General features: G+C 50.7%; 1 long non-coding RNA gene and 2 other non-coding genes across 4 annotated transcripts in view; all 3 read left to right on the top strand.

Annotated features, from left to right (window-relative positions):
- The first annotated feature begins 386 nt into the window (after window positions 1-386).
- TRNAI-AAU (transfer RNA isoleucine (anticodon AAU)) lies at window positions 387-460 on the top strand. The gene has a single exon. It is a non-coding gene; the product is annotated as a tRNA-Ile (tRNA).
- Window positions 461-1,172: 712 nt separating this feature from the next.
- The window catches only part of LOC138267384 (uncharacterized), a 115,793-nt gene continuing 98,417 nt past the window's right edge, over window positions 1,173-18,548 (top strand). For both annotated transcript variants that reach the window (XR_011199787.1, XR_011199788.1), the window contains exons 1-2: window positions 1,173-1,371; window positions 3,180-3,230. This is a non-coding gene — a long non-coding RNA (uncharacterized lncRNA). The remainder of the gene's footprint in view (window positions 1,372-3,179; window positions 3,231-18,548) is intronic.
- On the top strand, window positions 2,092-2,165 carry TRNAT-AGU (transfer RNA threonine (anticodon AGU)). The gene has a single exon. It is a non-coding gene; the product is annotated as a tRNA-Thr (tRNA).

Here is an 18,548-nt window from a genome sequence, read left to right as displayed (position 1 = left end):
CTAAAGGGCTAGGGGTAGCAGCGCTCAGTAAGTAGCTACACAACACAAGTCAGACCCCAGTACATTTCATCAGAATCTTTTGGAGTAATTGATTCGCTAGCCACCCCTCAGTCAAACACTAAGGGGGTTATTCTAACTTTGGAGGAGTGTTAATCCGTCCCAAAAGTGACGGTAAAGTGACGGATATACCACCAGCCGTATTACGAGTCCATTATATCCTATGGAACTCGTAATACGGCTGATGGTATATCCGTCACTTTACCGTCACTTTTGGGACGGATTAACACTCCTCCAAAGTTAGAATAACCCCCTTAGTTCCTTAGACAGCCACCACACACCATCTCTGATTCAGAGAACAGAAGCTGTCAGCAGAGAGTGAACGTCATGGCCGGTTAGCTCAGTTGGTTAGAGCGTGGTGCTAATAACGCCAAGGTCGCGGGTTCGATCCCCGTACGGGCCAAAGGTTATTTTTTCCGAAGTCCATTTTAAAGAGTGAGCTACGGAGCTTGACAACTTCCACACAACTTGGGGCACAAATAGTATTAACATGGGTACAACGAGAACGAACGGCAAAGGATATCAACTCTTTTTGCGGTGCTCTGTGAAGCTGAGTGGGAGCGGTCAGTGCCATGGAACGCCTGGGAACCTTATGCGCTGCCTTGCTTACTTCATGGAGAAAGCAGGCATGCTCCTAGGCATACTGGTCATCATTGACGCTGCAATGAATAGTGAGAATACATCTTACAGGCAGTGGCTGAAGTGCATATAAAGGAATGTGTACTGTGATCATGAGTGCTGTGTGGGTGGGGTCAGAGACGTGTTTAAAAGGAGCGCAATATTCTACAGCTAAGGTCACTACTTATATAATAGTTTTCATACGCCTTAAATTAAAAATACCTGCAAAGCAAACTTAAGGGCAGGAAATGCAATCTTACACTGTAAAAGCTCAGTAGGTTGAGTGCATTCAATGTAGCCGGGTCTGAGTGTGTAATTAGAGCTCAGTGGTTTTGTGCTGTAATTGTGCCTCCTGCCCGCACAGAGGCGCTGCAGGACCTTCATTGCCATTTATTTTGGATCCCCCGCTCCTTTAAACCATCTCAGAGGAAAAACATGTCTCGCGCAGCCCTTTACGAGCCCTGAAAGCGGCGGCGGTGTGTGGCTGAGAGGTTGGAGATGCAGCAGAGGTGTCCTGCACAACAGGCCCTCAGCGCCTGTGGCAATGCAGATTCAGCACTAGCAAGAGCAGCGCTTTAAATTGGCCGGCTCCAAGTACCGCCACTTTTGTATTTTCTCAAAGAGAACCTGCACCTGCACTTTTCATGGAAAACGTAGTACTTTTAATTGGAGAATAGCGACACTTCTCAGAAATGAGTAGGTACTCTGGTACAGCGTACCTGCACTTTTATTTTTCCATTTCAAGCACTGACCCAAGAGTGTGTGCCTGGCCCCTTCCTCACTCCTCCTGGTAATAGCCAGTCCGTGTGTTTTCTAACCACAGACCTACTAGCAGCTTTTACATTGATTCTCAATACTCAATTCTCAAACTAGCCAAAGCAGAGCAGAAGAAAAGGTGATTGCTCAAGAGCACACACTTTGGTCAAATGAACCGCTCTAAAAGCACATTTACATTTCTCTCAAGTAACGGGCCCCCTAGCAAGAGAGCTTATTTCTTCTGGAGCTGTCTGCCCCTCTCTTGCCTCACAGTACTGGAGACAGCCCTTCGCCTCTTTCAACGGGAGGGACCCCAGGATCAGCCTTTATCGCTCCTTTGTTTCTCAACAAAAGTACGGAAAGTGTTTTTGTAAAGTTCCTAAAAGTTGGGAGGCCCTTCCCAATAGGCTCCACCCACTTGGACCCCTGTCTCCAGGAGCAGGATGGGTCAGCGCGTGCAGTAGTTTGTCACAGAGAGCTGCAAGACGGTTGGTGCTGGGGTATCTATCTTTTGCTGCCCCTAATGCCATATTCCCGACATTACTTGTGTTATTATTCTGATCGTCATTACGAGGAACAGCAGAAACATGTCAGGGTGGGGTGAACAGAGAAGTGAGTTCCCTGCAATGATGAAACCTCTGTTCAGAAGAGCTGTAGCGTGGCGCTGTGGCTTAGTTGGTTAAAGCGCCTGTCTAGTAAACAGGAGATCCTGAGTTCGAATCTCAGCAGTGCCTTTCGTTTTCCTGCGGTCACCAACAAACGCCCGGTTTCGGTTTCTGTATCCGGACAATTCAAGCAGGGTGCAGATGCATCTACCATCCATGCAATTGGCGTTTGGGACAATCAGAATCATTTCACCAGACTTCGGAAAGGTGTTAATCCAAGTGTTGCAATTTCGGCAACATTTAGGCTACACACCATGTTCCTGTACATTTATATTTTAAGAACCGTGGGTCGCTTCTCTTTATAAATACCATCACATTTATCTTCAATTTACAAAAAACACAGCGCGTGAGTTCATGTATTTGTATGAAAAGAAGTACAGGTCAAAATGTAGCGCTAACAAAACACAAGGGTAAACCTGCCCTGAGACGCTGGACCCTGTCGTAGCTTAAAAAAAGGGTTTTGTGCTGCACAAGGGGGAGCAAAGAACCGTGTTTAATTTGCGGCCGAGTTCAAGTGGTAGAATAATGGAAAAGTTCGTTCAATTTCTGGATTTAATCGTGTGTAAACATTTGTGGGGTAATGATTAATGGCGGGCAAAGCCTGTTCCATCATTTGGACTTCATTCAATTTACAGAAACCTCCGTACAATAGCTTTCATGCACTTCGTTGGCAGCAGGAGACAGGTGTGTTGGCGCCTGTGAAGTAAAGCCCGCCATAGTTTTTATATGAGATCCGCCTGCACCGTCTTTTCTGAGCTCTGTGTACCTGTGGCATCTGATCTCTGCCTGTCCTTAGTTTATAAAGTGTGGAGGCGTTATTGCACATTGTATGTGTTTTGTGCCAGCCCTGAGTATGTGATAACGAGGCATGATGGTTAATCACCTGCATTGAGGCGACACATGTGTGCATAACATAGATCAACTTCAGTGATCTTAGAGAGTATGTGTAAGTGGGAAGCATTGCTTGCTCAGTCTTAGAATTCTTGCCTTTCACGCGTGAGACCCTGTTTCTATTCCCGGCCAATACAGCAGTTTTTTTTTTTTTTTTTTTACTTAAAATGTTTCTTTCTATTTTCTTAACAGTTCTAAGCATCAAAACGTGAAGAACACAACATTCTTAACAGCGTTCAATAGGTATGTTTAATTCATATATCAACTAACGTGCCTCCTCCAAATTTCTTAAAGTGAAAGCGCCCAATAGTTTCTTCCACGTTTCCAGATTGGTTTGTAAAACAACTTTTGCCGAATTAGTGACATGTAAAATCCGTGGATCGCACTGCCACATCCCGCGCAGGGAGGCACTGAGGATGAAAGCCTCTTCTCACCTCATCTCTAAACATACATCACCACCCGCGGCTGGCTGCAGAGGGCGCTTCATGAATGTTTAGCAAACACACCCTTGATAGTACTGTCCAACGTTGAAAGTCTGAAGGGTGTGAAAAGGACTCAGGAAATATTTCAAGGCTTTCATACTCTCTCATGCAGGTCCGCCCCAATGTTATGTTATATTGATTTGTATAGCAGACTAATCAATCAATCAGGGATTTGCAAAGCGCACTACTCACCTCTGAGGGTCTCAAGGAAGTGAGGAGGGATGGGGGAGAAGATGCTGCTACTGCTGAACAGCAAGGTCTTGAGAAGTTTCCTGAAGGTAAGGAGGTCTTTGGTCTGGCGCAGGTGGGTGGGAAGAGTGTTCCACGTTTTGGTGGCGAGGTATGAAAATGATCTACCGCCGCTGTAGTTCTGCAGACGCGTGGGATGGTTACGAGGGCGAGGTCAGCGGAGCGGAGATGCCGGGTCAGGGTGTAGAAGGAGAGTCGTTTGTTGAGGTTTTTTGGTCCGGTGTTGTGCAGTGCTTTGTGAGCGTGGGTAAGGAGTTTGAAGGTGATTCTCTTCTTGACTGGGAGCCAGTGCAGGAGGTTCAGGTGGTCTGTGATGTGGCAGTGGCCGGGGATGTCCAGGATGAGGCGTGCATAGACGTTCTGGATGCGTTGCAGCCTCTTCTGGAGTTAGGCTGTGGTTCATGCGTAGAGGGCATTGCCGTAGTCCAGTTTGCTGCCTACAAGGGCTTGGGTGACAGTTCTTCTGGTTTCGGTGGGTATCCATTTGTAGATCTTTCGGAGCATGCGAAGCAGGAGGAGGAGATGGCGTTGACTTCCTGGGTCATGGATAGTGAGGGGTCCAAGATAAATCCTAGGTTGCGTGCGTGGTCGGTGGGAGTCAGGGCGGTTCCGAAAGTGGCAGGCCACCAGGAGTCATCCCATGCGGAGGGGGTGGAGCCAAAGGTAAGGACTTCTGTCTTGTCCGAATTGAGTTTGAGGCAGCTGCTCTTCATCCATTCGGCGATGGCCTTTATTCCTTCGTGGAGTTAGGTCTTGGCGGAGTCCTTGGTGAGGGAGATGATCAGCTGGGTGTCGTCGGTGTATGAGATGATGTTGAGGTTGTGGGATCGGGCGATGTTAGCGAGCGGAGCATGTAGACGTTGAAGAGAGTCGGGCTGAGGGACGAAACATGGGGTACGCCACAGATGATTTCGGTGGCCTCCATGCGGAATGGGAGAGGCAGACTCTCTGGGTTCTGCTGGGGAGAAAGGAGGTAAGCCAGTCCAGGGCTCTGTCGCAGATTCAAGCATTGTTGAGGCATGAGCGTAGGGTGTGGTGGCAGACGGTGTTGAACGCGGCCGAGAGGTCCAGGAGGATGAGGGCCACGATTTTGCAGCTGTCCAGTATGGTTCTGATGTCGTCGGTGGTGGAGATGATGCCGGTTTCGGTGCTGTGGTTGCTATGGAATCCAGATTGGGAAGGGTCCAGGGTGCGGTTCTGCTCTAGGAAGTGGGTTAGTTGTCTGTTGACAGCCTTCTCTATGACTTTTGCCGGGAAGGGGAGCAGGGAGATAGGTCGGAAGTTCTTGAGGTCCTTTGGGCCTGCCTTGGGTTTTTTGAGGAGGGGGTTGGTCTCGGCGTGTTTCCAGCTCTCCGGGAAGGTGGCGGACTCAAAGGAGCTGTTGATGAACTTCCGTAATTGGGGTGCGATGACGGAGCTTGCTTTATTGAGGATGTGGTGAGGGCAGGGGTCAGATGGAGAGCCGGAGTGGATGGTGTTCATGATTTAGATGGTGTTGTTGTCATTGATGGAGGTCCATGAGAGCAGGAGGTTGGTCGGAGGTGAATCTGTGGTGTTGGTGGTTGCCGGGGTGGCCTGGGTGCTGAAGCTGTCATGGATGTCTGCAATCTTGCAGTGGAACTAGGAGGGTAGGGAGTGACAGAGGTCTTGGGATGGCGGGATGTCGTTGACATTGGAGCTGGGATTGGAGAGTTCCTTCATGATGTTTAAGAGCTCCTTGTGGCTGTGTGCGTTGTTGTGGATTCGGTCTTTGAAGGCGGTTCTTTTGGTGGCTTGGATGAGTTGGTGGTGTCTGCGGATAGCGTTTTTGAAGGCTGTGTGCTTGTCCAGAGTCTGATCTTGGCACTACTTTCTTTTGAGTCTTCGGCAGCTTGGCTTAGATTCGTGGAGGTCGGCGGTAAACCAGAAGGCCTTTCTGTCAGTGCGTCTATTGGAGGGATTCTTGATTGGGGCAAGAGTATTGGCACAGTTGTTGACCCATTGTCTGAAGTTGCGGGCAGCTGCATCAGTGTTGTCGATGGGTGGGTTCTGGGAGAGGGTTGCGATAAGTTGGTCTTCAGACACCTTGTTCCAGCTGCGGTGGGGGATCCGTTGTGGGTGGTGGTGTGTTGTGGGTTTCTTGAAGGAGAAGTGGATGCAGTGGTGGTCTGTCCAGTGGAGTCCAGTGGTGTGGCTAAAAGAGAGGTGATTGCTGGCGGAGGAAATAGGTTTGAGTGTGTGTCCTGCGGAGTGGGTTGATGTCGTGACAAGCTGTTTGAGGCTTAAGTTGGAGACGTTGTCGAGCAGGGTGGCGGTGTTGTTGTTGTTGGTGTTCTTGTGGTGGGAGTTTAAGTCTCCGCGGGGTATGTAGTCAGTGGATGCGAGAGTGTGCATGCTGATGATGTCGGTAATTGAGTCGCTGAACTGCTGTTATGGGCCGGAGGGCCTGTAGATGAGGGCCCTTCGAAGGGTGGTGTTTGGGTCAGTGTGGATTTGGAAGTGCAGAAGTTCGGCAGTGCTGAGGGTGTCTTCGGTATTGGTAGTAATCCTGAGGGTGTTCTTGTGGATGATGAAGATGCCTCCTCCTGGTTTGTTGGAGCGGTCCCTGCGGGTGATCTTGTAGCCGTCCGGGATGGCTATGGCGATGTCAGGCACTGAGGAGGGGTTCATCCAGGTTTCGGCCAGGAAGGCGACATCTGGGGAGGCTGAGTTAAGTAGATTCCATAGCTCTACTTTGTGCTTGTGGACGGAGTGGATATTGAGGAGGATACATCTGAGATGGTTGTGTCCGGACTTGGTGGGTGTGTCGTTGGCGTGGAGGCTGGTGAAGGTGCAATTCCGGCAGGAGAAGGGTCAGCGGGAGGTCTGCGGGGAGACTTGAAGGCAGGTGGGAGAGCAGCCGGTGTTGAGGCCGCGGAGGGTGGTGGCGTCGTAGTGAAGATGTGCGTGGCAAAGGTGGGGGGATAGGAGCCCAGGGTTCTGGCGCTGGGCGCAGTCACGGCACGGACGGGCGCAGACAGGCTTGCCTTTGGCACACCAGCGGCACGCCCACTGCGCGGCCACGCAGAGGCCGCCATTAAGTAGGGAGGTGGGGAGGAGGAGAGGACAGCTGGGAGGCGGGATGGGAACGAAAAATGGCACGAAAAAAGGAGCAGAGCCGAAAAAGGGGGTGGAGCCGAAAAAGGGGGGCAGGGCCACGGGGCAGCAGCGGCGGGGAGAGAGAGAGAGGGGGAGAGTGAAAGTGAGAGAGAGAGACAGAAACAAGGAAAAGGAGCACTAAGGGACAGTAGTGGAGCAGAGAGCAGATCAAAGCAAAAGGAGGACAGAGGCAGAAGGTAGCCTAGTAAGAAAGCAGAGCTCTCCCACTAGACACAAGGGATGAGGCGGAGGCAGAAGCCTGCGGGTGGATTAGGGCCTCGAACTCCTGACAGAGGTTAGGAGTTCAGTGAAGCCAGGGAAAGGGCTTTACTTAGATGGCGGAGCCACAGGAGGCAGAGAAATGCACCGACCAGGTCAGTGGTATTTCTCAGCCTACCACGTAGCGTCCGCCATTAAGTAGGGAGGTGGAGGGAGGAGAGGACAGCTGGGAGGCGGGATTGGGACGAAAAACGGCACAAAAAAGGGGATGGAGCCTAAAAAGGGGGCAGGCCACGGGGCAGCAGCAGCTGGGGAGAGAGTGAAAGTGAGAGAGAGAGCGGAGTGAGAACAAAACAAGGAAAAGGAGCACTAAGGGACAGTAGTGGAGCGGAGAGCAGAGCAAAGCAGAAGGAGGAGAGAGGCAGAAGGTAGCCTAGTAGGAAAGCAGAGGTCTCCCACTAGGCGCAGACAGAAGCCTGTGGGTAGAGGAGGGCCTTGAACTCCTGACAGGGGTCAGGAGTTTAGAGGAGCCAGGAAAAGGGCTCTACTTAGACAGTGGAGCCACAAGAGACAGAGCAATGCACTGACCAGGTCACCCAAGATATCCAGGCACATGGTTCGGTGTGTAGGTGTGAGGTGTCCAAGGCATTTATACAAAGAGTCAGGCCTTAAGCTGCTTGCAGTACTCAAGAACTGACGGGGAGGCTGTGATATGTTTAAGAAGGTTGTTCTGTGTCTTTGGTGCAATGTAGGAGAATGAGCAACCTTCAGTTTTGGTTTTGCAGATGCAGGGAATATGTGTGAGTGAGAGAAAGGCAGAGCCTAGTTGTCTCGTGGGCTGGTGAAAGTATATGTGGCTGTTTGGGTGTTCTGATCCTGTGCTGTGTAGGGTTTTGTATGTGTGAGTGAGAAGTTTCAATTGGCTGCCCTTGTGAATGGGAAGCCAGTGAAGCTTCTTGAGTTGCTCTGTGATGTGGGTGTGACATGGGCGGTCAAATATAAATCTTGTAGCAGTGTTCTGGATGGTCTGGAGTCTGTGAAGGAGTTGTGTGGAGATTCTGGTATAAAGAGTGTATCCATAGTTCAGCCTGCTGGTGATGAGTGCTTGAGTGACAGTCCTTCTGGTGTACTGAGGCAACCATTTGACGATCTTTTATAACATGCATAGGGTGTGGAAGCATGAGGTTCATGCTGCACTGACTTGAGCCATCACAATTGTCATCTAGGATGAACCATAGATTTCTTGCGTGGTCTGTGGGTGTTGGTCTTAGTTCCAACAGCCACCAGGTGGAGTCCCATGGCGAGGTCTTGTTGACAAAGACCAGTACTTCTGTGTTGTCTGAGTTGAGCTGCAGGCAGTTGGTTCATATCCAGTCTGCTACCACAGTCATGCAGTTGGTGAATTTGGTCCTGCTGTTAGTTGTCTTGTCCATCAGGGAGAGGATGAGTTGGGTGCCATCAGCCAGGAGATGGCAGTGATGTCTTGTGATAGAATGATGTGGGTGGGGGTGACATGTTTTGGTAAGGTACCACATAACACCAGGATGTCTTCAAGAGGTTAACCGACAGGACATGAGAATGCTCAGGTTTATATTGGAAGTAGCAAGACAACCTTGCAGCTAGAAATTAATGATTACAAAAGACAAAATGTAAGGACTTTGAACATACCATTTCTGTTAGGGGTAGAAAGTGCAGACCTCTCCTTAGCTCCTTCAGCCAGAGCAATCTTCCAATACCCAGACATTAAGTCAAACATGCAGAGGTATTTGGCAGCCCCTTACTGATCAATGAGCCCATCAGCTTGGGGGATGGGGTGCGCGTCAGTCTTAGTGACTGCATTGAGTCCCCGGTAATCCACACAGAACCGGAGTTTGTCAGTCACTCTGTAAAAGTTATGTTTCACAGGTGGACTGTCCCCAGTGTCCACATCATGTGTGGACAAGTGCGTGACTCCTGGTATCAAGGAAAACAATGAGGTAAACTGTACCAACACCCGGCGACAGTCCCTCTGTGGCTCAAGGGTCAGTGAGGGGCAGAGGTTCACACCCTTCACAGACCCATCTTTCTCCTTAGCAGACAAGAGGTCATGAAGAGGCTCACTCTCTTCCTCCACCCCATCATCTGTTGCTAGGAGCATTGTCTCCTCTGTCCTCTCAAAGTGAGGCTTGAGGCGGTTCACCTGTAGGACCGTCAAAGGGTTCCTAGGAGTCCACAAGTTGACTAGATGGGTGACATCACTCTTTCACTCTACCACCTCAAAAGGCCCAGTCCACTTACCTTGGAGAGCCTGATGCTCCACTGGGGCCACCACCCACACTGTCTGGCTAGGCTGAAACTCAACTAGAGTGGCATTGTGGTCATACCAGTGTTTCATGTCCTCCTGGCCTGCTTCCAGGTTCTCTTGAGGGATCGTCCTGAAGCATGCTGTCTGGTTTCTAAAAGCCAGCATGTAGCTTAATACATCCTGGGGAGCTTACTGGAGACTTTCTTTAAGCCTTCCCTAACCAGACTCAAAGGTCCCCTGACAGGGTAGCCATACAATAACTCAAAAGGGCTAAATCTAAGACCCTTTTGTGGCACCTCCCTGTAGGCAAACAGAAGGCATGGCAAGAGGAGGTCCCACTTACGGCTTGCAGGCTCTGACAGGCCCTTCGAGGTGCGGTTGAATCGCTCAACCAGACCGTTCACTTGGGGGTGGTAAGGAGTGGTAAATTTATAGGTTACCCCACACTTCTTCCACAGAGACTTCATATATGTAGTTGAAGTTGGTACCTCTATTAGATACTACCTCCTTGGGGAACCCAATGTGGGTAAAAAGCCCCATCAACGCATGTCCCAACACAGGGGCAGTGATCGACCTTAAACGAATGGCTTCTGGGTACCGGGTGACATCTTCCACCAAGACCAGGATAAACCTGTTGCCCATGGCTGTCTTGGGATCCAGAGGCCCCACAATATCAATACCAATCCTTCCAAAGGGGGTGCTGGCCACAGGAAAAGGTTGGAGGGGAGCCTTACATTCCCCCCACTCTTGCCACTTGCCTGACAAGTTTGACAAAGCCTACAGTGTGCATTCGAGTGCCTGCGCATTTGGGGCCTATAAAAGTGGGTAACAAGCTGTTCAAAGGGGTGTTCTGCCCCAAATGTCCAGCTAACAGCACTTCATGAGCTATACCCAGTAGGATGGCTCTAAAGCACTGGGTTACCACCAGCACACGGGCTGACCCAGGCTCAGCAACCTTAGGCTCGCTATATAGGAGGCCACTCTCCCAATAAATCAGATGTGAACCAGACTCCTTGCCAGACACCTGGTCTGCAGCCTGCTGCCACACACCTTCCAGAGTAGGGCATGTCTTCTGTGCCTCACAGAATGCTTCCCTGGTGGGTCCCCCTTTCCTGCTGCCACTGTGTCAGCTCAGGGATCCCCCCTAGTTCAGCCACTTATTCCCCTGTAGGCTCGGGGGCATCCCCCTCAGGTTCAGCCTCCTCCTGGACTGTGGGAACTTCTGGGATGGGTTTCTCGCACCCATTACCCTTCCTCATTCTGGCAGATATCTGGGGCACTCTTTCAGGCTCCAGGGTCTCCTGATCAACCTGATGAGCTGCCATTGACCTGGTGGACACTCACACCCACACAGGCAGACCCAGCATCTCCAAGTGAGACCTGTGTTCCACCTCCTTCCAATGGGAATCCTCCAGGTCATTGCCACACAGACAATCTATGGACATGGTTTGACTCACAGCTACTCTCAAAGCACCTGAGACCCCCCCCCCCATTCAAAGGGAACCTGCGCCACTCTGCACAGGCGCTCTGAGTTATCTACCACAACTACTTGGTGAAGTGCATGGGGAACTACCTACTCCTCAGACACCAGGTTACTTCTCACAGTAGTCACACTGGCTCATGTCTCTCTCCGAGCCTTCACCCTCTGTCCATTGATGGTCACCCACTGCCTTTACTTTTTAGTATTTTCAGGTACAAGGGTTCTCTGGACCATCCCACTATCCCCTAGTGAAACAAGGGTCATCTCAGCTCGCTCCCACCCACCTGGAACCAAATCCTTCCCAAGAGCTACACAGGCCAAACCCTGTGACTGTGCACCAGTGGATGCGTGTGTCCACTTGGCACATTTAGGATCTTCCCTCACATGATCCACCTGGTCACATGCATAACACTTGTGGGGACCCCCCTCTGCAGATTTCCCTATAGAAAACAATGGCTTCTTTTCAACTGTGGGCTGGGAATCCTTACGCTGGGAACTCTGTTGGGGCACTTTAGAGAACTCCCCCTTCTTTACCTTTAAATCCCCACTTCTTCTGAGAGGGACCCTTCCCATACCTCTTTTGGACCCTGGTGCTCTCCCAACGGTCCGCTCCCTGCACAAGCCGCCTGGGGTACTCAGCTTGCTGTCAATCAGGTGCTGGTGCAGCTCTGGAAAACAAAGAAAATGCAAGTGCTCTCAAGCAATTATGTTGTAAAGCCCTTCATAAGTTGTTACCTTACTGCCCTTCACCCAACCATCCAGTGACCTGCAGAAGGAGTCAAAACATTCTAACCATTTTTGGTATTCCTTCTTCTGGTAGGACCTAAACTTGCCCTTATACTGCTCAGGGGTGAGACCATACCTTGTGAGTATGGCGTCCTTCATGATAGCATAGGTGAGTCCCTGAGGATCCCCTAAGAATGTCAAGTTATCCCTCCCTTCTACCTCGAAGTGCTTTCACAGACCCGCCCGACAATGTGCTTAAGGGACTATGTTCATGTGGAGAGCAGGCTCATACCCCTTAAACAACAAGTAGATATCGTCCTCCCTCTTATTATCCTTAACTAGGTCCTTGGGAATGTGCACCCTCCTTTCAGGCTACACTGCGGTACTGCTGCCACCATCTCTACTAGACTGGCTCCTCTGATCTAGGTCCCTTAAACTCAGCTCATGAGCCAACAGTATATTCTTCTCCTCAATGGCCAGCCTCCTCTCCTCCATCTCCATTTTGAGCTTCTCCAACTCAAATTGTTGCACTCTCTCTGCCTGTCTGTCCTTCAATTCTTCAGGAGTCAGAGAGGACACACTGCTACCCGCCCTTGAGACCCTCACAGCAGGCAGTACCGGTACCTCTACTACGCCCTCATGGCTGTTTTGCACCTCCTCACCCTCAATCTCCTCCTCTGTGTGCCCCCAACCTCCTTGACTGTCACCCAGGCCCTCAGTGCCTTATGCAGCACCTCCTTCCTGGTGGAGCTTCTAATAGGACAGGCAAGATCTTTACTGAACTGTTGCAGTTGGGCAGTTGTATAACTCTTCAGCTTCTTCAACTCAAAAACAGCTCCAGCTGGTGCATCTCCAGATTGAGACATTATGGCAAGTTAAAAGCGCAGAGTTCCAAGGTAGAACAAAGAGTTCCCAATGGGAAGTCCAAAAGTAAAAAAAATTGGAAGCAGATGAAGTCCAAAAAGAGAAAAAAACAAAACCACAAAAACAAGTAGTATGTGGTCACGTAATGGTTTGCACTGAAAGTAGTAATGTGCACTTAATCACTGAATGTCAAGTACAAATACAAGTTCAGTCCTCATCGCCGATCACCAATGTTAGAAATGGGGTCTTTGGTTGGTAGTCAGGTTGCCGCCTGTCCAAGCCAGGACCCTCACTCTTGTCAGGGCGAGGGAGAAACACACCCTGTTAACCCCCGCTCACCCCCTTGGTAGCTTGGCATGAGCAGAAAGGCTTAACCCAGAGACAATGTGTAAAGTACTTATACCAACACACACTGTAATACAGTGAAAACACTATAAAATGACTCAACACAAGGTTAGGAAAATAGCCAATATTTATCTGACCAAAACGACAAAAATCCAACATACACAGGCAAAGTTATGAATTTTTAAAGATTATGGCCCTCATTATGACTCTGGCTGTAAATCCTGTTTACCACCACACTGATGGCCGCCAACTTACTGCGGCGGCGGCAGCAGATATCCGTCCACCATATTATGAGACACACACACCAATCTGACAGAATACAGCCACATACACAAATCTGCCAGACCAAAGGTCAGTGATTAACTGGCGGTATCAAAACCCACACCGTTACGCCAACAGAACGCCTACCACATCATGACCCACGAATCACCACGGCGGACATTCAACGGCGGTGAACCATTGGCGGTACATACCGCCACTCTCACAATGGACACCCACAGACAAAACAACACCACATTGGACAATTCAAACAACACACACCTGACACCCATACACACACCACACCCACACCACTATAAAACACCCACCCACAGTACCCACAACCCCTTATGAATACAAATCAGTGCCACCAGACTGGCACCAAGACCACTGCCACAGCTACGCACACACCACATACACCCATATATCCCTCACGCACCTCATTCACACACCCCAGCACAATACCAAACACACCCTCTCCAACACACATCACATAACACCCATGGCACCACAAAGGCACCCCATTTCACTGAGGAGGAGTTAAGGGTCATGGTGGAGAAAATTGTTAGGGTAGAGCCACAGCTATTTGGAGCACAGGTGCAGCAGATATCAATAGCCAGGAAGATGGAGCTATGGTGGAGAATCGTGGAGGGTCAACGCCGTGGGACAGCACCCAAGAACAAGGGATGACATCAGGAAGAGGTGGAACGACCTACGGGGGAAGGTACATTCCATTGCAGAAAGGCACCAGCTCGCTATACAGAGGACTGGAGATGGACCCCCACCTTATCCCCCACAACTCACAGCATGGGAGGAGCAAGTCTTGGCAATACTTCATCCTGGGGGCCTGGCTGGAGTCGGAGGAGGACTGGACTCTGGTAAGTCAACTTTCAACAACCATCACCCCCTACCTTCATGCCACCCAATACCCTCTCTCTCACTCCCATCACTCCACTACATCCCACACACTCCACCCATCACATCTCTCTAATCCCAATGCCTAGCCCTACATGCTATACCAATGCATGGACACCCCTCACAGCTCTGCATGGACACTCATCACTAAAGTATGCACAGCATAGGGAAACTAACAATCCCACCATATACCAACGTACACAAGTAAAAGCTGGCAGGGCAACACCGACCATAGAGGGGAACCCAGGGATGTACAATATGTCATACACATGAAGCATAATACATCATTTACATCCCCACGTGTACCACAGCCAATGTCCCTGGCGAGGAGGTACCAGCACTATCCAGTCCCCCAACTGAAGAGGCCCACAGTGATGACAGTAACTCTGGTCTTCAGGATCTGGATGATCTACCTGGCCCATCATGGACCACTGGACAGCCGGTTACCAAAGCCCAGTCACAGACCACCACAGAGCCTCCCCATCAGAAAACAACACCACAGCTCCTACCCAGCGTACCCAAGACACGTCAATCAGCAGTGTGCCCACCTGTACAGGGACCCCAGGCCACACCTCGCACACAAGACAATCAAGGACCTGGGGTCAGTTGCAGTGGGCACACGGTTCACGGGACAGCGGCACGGGACAACAGGGACACTGGGAGGACTGCTGTGCACTAGGGGGAGGACAGGACCAGGGAACCGACTCTCCAGGAGGCACTCTCCGAGATCCTGGGAGCCTACCAACATTCCCAGGACACGATGGGCCAGATCCTAGACAGCGTGCAGGAGGGACAGTATAAGGGGATCAGGGAGGACTTGCAGGCCATCAACAACACCCTGATCTCCATAGCAGGGGTGCTGGCAGACATGGGCAATATTATGAGGGAGGCAGTGTCGCACCAGAGGGTCCCTGCCCCTAGCCAGACATCTGAACAGCCTTCCACTTCCGCTGCTGCTTTTCGCCAGGAGGCCCGCCACATGACTCACAGGCCACCAGCACCCCTCCCCCTGCAGAAGATGAAACACCACGCAAACGTTCCCTGCGACCCTGACAGAAGCCAGAGACACTTGCCAAGACCACCGCCAGGAAATGAGACTCTCCTGATTGTCCTTCTTGTGTCCCACTCGGTCACTGTGTCCACTTGAACTGCTATTGCTCCCCTTCCTATGTCCCCTTGGACAATGCACCTGTGCTACGAACAGACTGGAACATTACCCTAGACTTTCCTCCATCATCACCCCATCCCATTGCACTCCCCCCTCTATATATTAGCACAATAAACACCCTTTTATACAAATCGATTTCGAGTATGACATGGACTTCAAATATGTATTGATTGAAACAGGTACAACGAGTGCAAATGAACAGTACATAGAATGAGCATAGACAAAATGAGCTGTAGCTGGCTATTGTGATCACACTAGGAGTATTTGTCAAATCACCAACATCTGCAAAATGAATAACCAGAGGTAACAGTAAGTGGGCATAGAAGCGGGAAATACCACCATGCCAATGCGACACAGAATACAACCAAAGTCATTGAAATGTAAAGTTGCACTGTCTCACCTATGTGTCATTGGAAGTACTGACGGATTACAGATACTCTGTTGTCCACATCCTCATTCTCTGCCTCCTCATCCTCACTGTCCGCAGGGTCCACTGCTGCCACAGGGTCATTTCCAGTCTCCTCCTCCTGCAGAAAAGGGACATGGCGTCAGAGGGCCAGATTCTGCAACATGCAGCATGTCACCACTATCTGGCAGACCTTCTTGGGTGAGTAGCACAGGGATCCACCTGTCAGATGGAGGCACCGGAACCTGGCCTTCAGGAGGCCAAAGGTCCTTTCAATGATGCTTCTGATTCACCTATGTGCCTCATTATAACATTCTTCTGCCCTTGTCCTGGCATTCCCCACAGGGGTCAGCAGCCATGATAGGTTTGAGTAACCAGAGTCCCCTGCAAATATTGAGGGACAACATTTAGCCACACACTATCCTATATGGCCAACACCATAGGCATACACCAACATATACTGGGTGGGAACCAGTGCTCATCTGTCATAGTTGGACTCTTGCTCTAGGCAAGACTGCTGTGTTAAGGATGACATTACTTAAGTTTGTAGGTGACTATCCCTATCCTACAACAAGTCGCAACTGTAGTCCCAACCCTTCCGGCTCACTAGCAGTACCTCACCAAAAACCTAAAACAGTTAAAGGTGATTTGTGGCAGCCTTTACGCATGGACTCGAGTATGAGATCTCAGGGAGTGTCATGGTTAAACGGAGATTACCCCTTTCTCACTGATACATTATGTCTCAACCAAACACAGGCAATAATGAAGATGCAGTAAGGTTTCAATAGTTTTTATTCAACACAATCTGCAATCTGTGATACATTGCATGGGCTGCAATGATTAGGATAATGAACAGTGCAAGAGACAGAATCGTAAAGACAAGAGTCATGATTATAAAGACCCCCACCATCTTGCAGAAACATAGAAAGACATAGGTGGTCATTACAACCCTGGCGGACGGTGTTAAAGCAGCGGACATACCGCAAACAGGCCGACGGACAAAAAAAGGGAATTATGACCCTGGCGGAAACCGCCAACAAAGACAGCCACTTTAACACTTCGCCCGCCACGGCGGTACAGACAAGCAGCGCGGCGGTCACCGCCAACAGACAGGCGGAAGACAATGTACCGCCCACAGTATTACAACCCGCCAATCCGCCACCTTTTCCGGGGCGGATTCACCGTGGATAAAAACACGGCGGAAACAGCTTTTGCTATGGGAAAACGCTCACCTTAACATCCCACGAGGAACGAGGAATCCATGGAGCCGGAACTCCAAATACTACCTGCCCTTGTGTTTCTGCTCTTCTACGACCAACAGCTACGTAGGCGCCGCAGACAACGGTGAGTACTGCACCTACGACATGGGGGAGGCAAAAGTTAGGGGGACACACACCAAACACCCCCACCCTCGCATATTACAACATACACACCAATGCATTCACAAAAATCACAGTAACAACCCACAATCCCCCCGGAAGAATGAATACACAAAGTGAAAATCGGTCAAACAATGTAATGTGCCAATATACATGTCATACAAAAATATACAGATATATATTTGAAAATCAGTCATAATTATATACAATACGAGAAGTAGTGCAGATATGTACATAACAATGTCCGTGCACCATCAGTCCAAAAATACATGGGCGAGGCCCACAAACAATACCTGACCACAAACGGAGAGAACACTGCCGGGGCATCAGATGTAAATACTACAGGCACCTCAGGGGGAAGGGAAGGGGGGGCACCTCAGCCGGATGACTGCAAAGCCAGATCCACGACGGGGGTCCATGCCCATTTATGCCCTCCTGGGGAGTGCAAAGCCACAGTCTCTCAAGTCTCTACAGTGGGTGGGGTGCCCACTGTGCCCTCCTGAGGAGTGCAAAGCCACAGTCTCTTAAGTTGATGCAGGTCTCTACTGGTACTGGGGGGGACTGGTGCCCAGACTGGACGAGTCTCCCTGTGAAAGGTCGTGTCCTGTCACTGTCCCAGCTGCACATGGGATAAGGATGCCTGATGTGGCGGGCCATTCATTCCTACCCAGTGCATTGCCCTGTTCAGCGGTGCTTTGACATGGCGGTCTGTGCCCTGTTCAGCGGTGCTTTGCCATGGCGGTCTTTGCCCTGTTCAGCGGTGCTTTGCCATGGTGGTTCAGGACTGTTCAGCAGTGCTTTGCCATGGCGGTCTTTGCCCTGTTCAGCGGTGCTTTGCCATGGCGGTTCAGGACTGTTCAGCATTGCTTTGCCATGGCGGTCTTTGCCCTGTTCAGCGGTGCTTTGCCATGGCGGTTCTGGACTGTTCAGCGGTGCATTCACATGGCGGTCTTTGCCCTGTTCAGCGGTGCTTTGACATGGCGGTTCAGGACTGTTCAGCGGTGCTTTGCCATGGCGGTCTTTGCCCTGTTCAGCGCTGCTTTGCCATGGCGGTTCTGGACTGTTCAGCGGTGCATTGACATGGCGGTCTTTGCCCTGTTCAGCGGTGCTTTGACATGGCGGTTCAGGACTGTTCAGCGGTGCTTGGCCATGGCGGTCTTTGCCCTGTTCAGCGGTGCTTTGCCATGGCGGTTCAGGACTGTTCAGCGGTGCTTTGCCATGGCGGTCGTTGCCTTGTTCAGCGGTGCTTTGCCATGGTGGTTCTGGACTGTTCAGCGGTGCATTGACATGGCGGTCTTTACCCTGTTCAGTGGTGCTTTGACATGGCGGTTCAGGACTGTTCAGCGGTGCTTTGCCATGGCGGTCTTTGCCCTGTTCAGCGGTGCTTTGCCATGGCGGTCTTTGCCCTGTTCAGCGGTGCTTAGCCATGGCGGTTCTGGACTGTTCAGCGGTGCATTGACATGGCGCTCTTTGCCCTGTTCAGCGGTGCTTTGACATGGCGGTTCAGGACTGTTCAGCGGTGCTTTGCCATGGCGGTCTTTGCCCTGTTCAGCGGTGCTTTGACATGGCAGTTCAGGACTGTTCAGCGGTGCTTTGCCATAGCGGTCTTTGCCCTGTTCAGCGGTGCTTTGACATGGCTGTTCAGGACTGTTCACCAGTGCTTTGCCAT

Source organism: Pleurodeles waltl, chromosome 12 (assembly GCF_031143425.1).
Source record: "Pleurodeles waltl isolate 20211129_DDA chromosome 12, aPleWal1.hap1.20221129, whole genome shotgun sequence".
Taxonomy (NCBI): Eukaryota; Metazoa; Chordata; class Amphibia; order Caudata; family Salamandridae; genus Pleurodeles; species Pleurodeles waltl.
Note: the sequence above shows the minus strand (reverse complement) of the source record. Positions and strands in the feature narration are given on the sequence as shown.